Here is a 6,000-nt window from a genome sequence, read left to right as displayed (position 1 = left end):
CCAACTTATGGGTAGGGATAAATGCTTGCCTTCGTATAGCCTGCCTCAAACCATCACCAAGTACCTTCCATATACGATTCATTTGCTTCTGTATATTTTTATATCATTTCATGTTTGACTTGATTATTGTGCTTAGTACCATGATTTAAAATATTTATTTATCCAGCTTCTCTTTACTGGATTATAACTTTCCTAAATACAGGAAACTGGTATTTTGTGTGTGTGTGTGTGTGTGTGTGTGTGTGTGTGTCTTTTTCAAACCTCTGTACGAGGCAAAGCATATGGTAGTTGCTTATTGAATGAATCAATAATCCATTGAATAATCATTCTATTTTGTTCTCACATTACTTCTGAACTTGATCAACATCAGAGTCTGCCAAATGCTTTTATAAACTGTTTACATTCTATATCGTTACTAAAATTTAAACAATTTTCTGTTAAAAATGTTTTCACTGTGCTTCCCTTCATCTTACAGGGTAAATTCATGCTTGGTTTGATGAGTAAGTGTATTTAGACATTTATCTGGCAAACTTGAAAAAATTCTTCTGGGATGATAGATCAGTGTACTGTGTTTTAATGTAATACTATAGCAGTGGAATTTACTACAACAGCTTCTAGCAGCAGCAATAGCTAACATTTATATAGCATTTACTATGTGCCAGGCTGATAGTTAACTCAAAACTATTTTCCAGGTACTATTTAACCACTTAATGAAGATTAATTTATTTACTCTTCTCAATAGTGTTATGAGGCTGGCATTATTATTCCTATTTTACGTATAAGAAAACTGAGGCAAGGAGAGGGTAAATGAAGTGTCCAAGATTATGCACCTGGTAAGTGGTAGAGTTAGCATTACTGGCTTCAGACCATCAGTCCATGATCCTGACCGCTATGTCAAAGATTCTTCAAAGACTGCTATTCTAGATAACATTTAGAACATGACCCTGAGGGGGAAAAATAAGTGGTAAAGCTACAATTACGGAAATGTAACCTATCCGGAATGCAGTAACATCAACATTAGGCTGAGAGAGTTTTACTGATGACTACAAACTCCTAGGTTATGAATCGTGTGCTCATATCGTCGAAATTTTGAAATGAAGTGGCGTATATAGTGCCTGTGGAGTTCCGGAATGGCCAAACCTAATCCAAAATCATTGAACGAACAACACTATAAGATCTGTGGTGTTCTTTTATGTACAACTGAGGTTTTTCAGCCAAGACTGATTAATTAGTGCTAGTTAGGAAAGACTGTCCACCTGGGTTTACCCTCTTCTTAACACCCCCGCATCTTCCTGAATCTTGGCTAAGAAAAAGGGGAACTGGAGCTGCCAGCCCATCCTCTGTGCCTCTCAGTTTTCCCCTACTATCTGTCCAACAGCACTGCCACCTGTCACCCAATGGCCACGGCCTCCAGCTTTCAGTCAACCTCAATGGCATGGCCATTCTTTCAAAGTTGCTCTCTCTCTTCATTTAGTCCGGTTAGAAAAAAATGACACACTAAAGCATTTTGATAAACAAATTAGAACATAATGATAGTTTTCCATGTTGTTATTTGATGTGACATCTAAAATGAAGCAAAGTAGGAGTTGTTTTAAAGGGTGGTAGGAAGAACCTTCTAACCTGCCAGCTGTTGTTCACCAAGGATTTACCTTCACCTAGATATTATCTGCAGGACCATGTTAGTCCTGTAGAGATGCCTTTAAATAGTACCAGTCATTAATATAAATTGATATCAACTTGGAAGCAGCTACTGTTTCTTTAGTGTTTACATTAGGTGGCATGTGCCTTGTATATATTATTTCATTTAATCCTTAGCAATCATGCTTAGGTAGGTGTTATCATCCCTTTATACATGGTTAGAAACAAGGCAAAGCAAAACTAAACTACACTAAAACTAGAACACCCCCAAACGCTAATATTACATTTCTCTCAAGTCTTAGGGTGAGTAGGTTGCAGAGGTGGGATTTGCTATTAGCCTATTCTGACTCCAATTCCCAAATTCCTCCCACACCACCATGATTAAAAAAATAAGTTTTAAGGAGGGACTGGAGAAGCAACAAAGGAAAATGTTTAGAGAAGACCCAGATGAGAGACTGGCAAGCCACAAGGTAACACAAAGTCTAAGAGAGTCTCTGAATGTTGACAAACTGATGAAGAATAAAAAGTTTCCAGGAATTTCACGTTCTCTCCTTGCAATGTTTATGCAAGCTTGTTGTTTATGTGAGGCCAGCATGTGAGACTGAAAAGGAGTTCAGAGTAGATGCTGAAATGAAGAAACTCCAGCTTTAAAAAATTCGCTTGCCATATTCAGATATCAAATGATATGCTTTAAAGAGTTACTGTATAAAAGGTATTGTTGGAGGGGCCAAGATGGCTGACTAGAAAAAGCTGCAGTTGAAGGCACCCACTGAGAAGAATGAAAACTGTGAGTGAATCCTGCACCAGCAACTGAGGTCTCCAGGTTTTCTCACTGGGACTGACTAGGTGATTGGCACAACCCATGGAGAAGGAGGAAAAGCAGGGTGGAGCGACAGCGCACCTGGGAGTTGCACGGGGTAAGGGCAAGGGGAGGTCCCACCCCCAGTTAAGACAGGCAGTGAGTAAGTGTGCTACCCCACCTGTGAAACCATGCTTTTTCCACAAATCTGTGCAACCTGTGGATCAGGAGATCCCCTGGTGAGCCCACGCCACCAGTGCTTTTGGGCCCAGGAACAGAGCAGTACAAATTCTCCATGGCCGCTGGGCTGGAGATTGCCTAAGACTACTGAGTTCCTGGGCAGAGAGGGGCAGCTGCCATCACTACAGCTGCCAGCTACTTAAGACAATTGAGCTCCCCAGGAAAGAGGTGACCACCATCACTTCAGCTACCTTCTGCTTAAGACAACTGAGCTCCTGGAACGAGGGGTGGCAGCCATCATTGCAGCTCCAGTCTGCTGTTTTCCCCTGGTGTGCTGGGGAAACTGGATGGTGTGGAGCCAGGAAGAATTCCCCACAAAGCATCACAGTGGCTGTGGCAGATTGTGACCAGACAGACTCTTTAGGCTGGACCCAGACGATCCCTCCTCACCGAGTGAGGCCTCCCTGTGGAAATTTCAGCGACTCCAACCAGGGTTTTAGGGACAGAACTGTGATCTCCTTGAGATGGAGCCCCTAGGGGGAGGGGCGGACGTGGTCTCCACAGATCAGGGAACTTAGTCTTTCGCCCTGCTGGCTCTGAGGAATCCAGGCAGTCCCTGAAGAGTGGGATTTCCCAGTGCCACCAAGGGGCAGGCCAGAGTGCTTTGTTAAGCAGATGCCTGATCCTGTGCCTCCTGACTGGGTGAGAACCCCCCAATGGGGGTCACCAGACACCTTATACAGGAGTGTTTCTGTTGGCATCAGGTCGGTGCCACTTGGGACAGAACTCCCAGAGGAAGAAGCAGGCAGCCATCTTTGCTGTTCTACAGCCCCCACTGGTGACACCACCAGGTGCGAGAGGCACCCAGGCAAATAGGTTTTAGAGTGGATCCCCAGCAAACTGCAGCAGCCCTGGGGAAGAGGGTCCTGACTATTAAGAAAAAAAAAACAAACACAGAAAGCAACAACAACAACAACAGCATGAAAAAAAATTTCCTCACAAAAACCCCATCCAAAGGTTAACAACCTCAAAGATTGAAGCTAGAAAAACTCATGAAAATGAGAAAAAAATCAACCAAAAACAAAATGCTGAAAATTCAAAAATCCAGAGTGTCTCTTCTCCTCCAAATGATCGCTGTTCCAGGAAGGGCACAGAACTGGGCTGAAGCTGAGCTGGATGAACTGACAGAAGTAAGCTTCAGAAGTTGGGTAATAACAAACTTCGCTGAGCTAAAGGAGTGTGTTCTAACCCAATGCAAAGAAGCTAAAAACCATGATAAAATATTACAGGGGCTGTTAACCAGAATAACCTGTTTAGAGATGAACATAAATGACCTGAAGGAGCTGAAAAACATAACACAAGAACTTCACAATGCAAACACAAGTATCAGTAGCCAAATAGACCAAGTGGAGGAAAGAATTTTGGAGCTCAAAGACTATATATCTGAAACAAGACAGGCAGACAAGATTAGAGAGAAAAGAATGAAAAGGAATTGACAAAACTACCAATAACTATGGGATTATGTAAAAAGACTGAACCTGTGACTGACCAGGGTACCTGAGAGAGATGGAGAGAATGGAACCAAGTTGGAAAACATTCTTCAGGATATCATCCAGGAGAACTTCCCCAACCTAGCAATATAGGACATCATCCAAATTCAGGAAATCCAGAGAACCCCAGTAAGATACTCCATGAGAAGATCAACCCTAATACACATAATCATTGGATTCTCCAAGGTTGAAATGAAGGAAAAAATGTTAAGGGCAATCAGAGAGAAAGGCCTGGTCACCTACAAAGTGAAGCCCATCAGACTAACAGCAGACCTCCCAACAGAAACTCTAGAAGCCAGAAGAGATTGGGGACCAATATTCAACATTCTTTAAAAAAAGAATTTCCATCCCATAATTTCATATCTGGCCAAACTAAGCTTCATAAGTGAAGGATAAATAAAATTATTTTCAGATTAAGCAAATGCTGAAGGAGTTCATCACCACCAGCCCTGCATTGCAAGAGCTCCTGAAAGAAACACTAAATATGGAAAGGAAAAATGGTTACCAGCCACTACAAAACTGCACTGAAGTACAAAGGCCAATGATACTATGAAGCAACCACATCAACAAGTCTGCAAAATAACCAACTAGTGTCATGATGACAGGATCAAATTCACACATAACAATATTAACCTTACACGTAAATGAGCTAAATACCCCAATTAGAAGACAGAGAATGGAAAGCTGGATAGAGTCAAGACCCATTGGTGTGCTCTATTCAGGAGACCCATCTCACAAGCAAAGACACACATATGCTCAAAATAAAGGGATGAAGAAAAAATCTACCAAGCAAATGGAAAGCAGGAAAAAAAGCAGGGGTTGCAATCTTAGTTTCTGACAAAATGGACTTTAAACTAAGAAAGATAAAAAAAAAACAAAGAAGGGTATTGCATAATAGTAAAGGGATCAATTCAATAAGAAGAGCTAAGTATCCTAAATATATATGCACACAATATAGGATCATCCAGATTCATAAAACAAATTCTTAGAGACCTACAAAGAGACTTAGACCCCCATATAATAATGGGAGACTTTAACACCCTACTTTTAATATTAGATCATCGAGACAAAATTAATAAAGATATTCAGGACTTGAACTCAGCTCTGGATCAACTGGACCTGATAGATATCTATAGAACTTTACACCCCAAAACAACAGTATATACTTTCCTCTTGGTGCCACATGGCACTTACTCTAAATCAATCACATGGTTGGAAGTAAAACACCCCTCAGCAAATGCAAAGAAAAATTAAACCATAACAAAGAGTCTCTCAGACCTGAGAGCAATCAAATTAGAACTCACAATTAGGAAACTTACTTAAAACAACACAACTGCATGGAAATTGAACAACCTACTCCTGAATGACTCCAGTAAATAATGAAATTAAGGCAGATAAAAAGAAGTGTTTTGAAACCAATGAGAACAAAGAGACAATGTACTAGAATCTTTGGGATGCAGCTAGAGCAGTATTAAGAGGGAAATTTATAGCACTAAATTCCCACATCAAAAAGCTAGAAATATCTCAAACTGACACCCTAATATCAAAACTAAAAGAACTAGAGAACCAAAAGCAAACAAACCCCAAAGTTAGCAGAAGACAAGAAATAACCCAGATCAGAGCAGAACTGAAGAAGACAGAGACACCAAAACAGTTCAAAAAATCAATGAATCCAGGAGCTGATTTTCTGAAAAAAAATTAACAAAACAGACCGTTAGCTAGACTAATAAAGAAAAAAAGGAGAGAAGTATCAAATAGACACAACAAAAAGGGGCTATCACCCCTTGATGATAAAGGGGATATCACCAATGACCCCACAAAAATACAATTATC

This window comes from Macaca mulatta, chromosome 6 (assembly GCF_049350105.2).
Source record: "Macaca mulatta isolate MMU2019108-1 chromosome 6, T2T-MMU8v2.0, whole genome shotgun sequence".
Taxonomy (NCBI): domain Eukaryota; kingdom Metazoa; phylum Chordata; class Mammalia; order Primates; family Cercopithecidae; genus Macaca; species Macaca mulatta.
Note: the sequence above shows the minus strand (reverse complement) of the source record.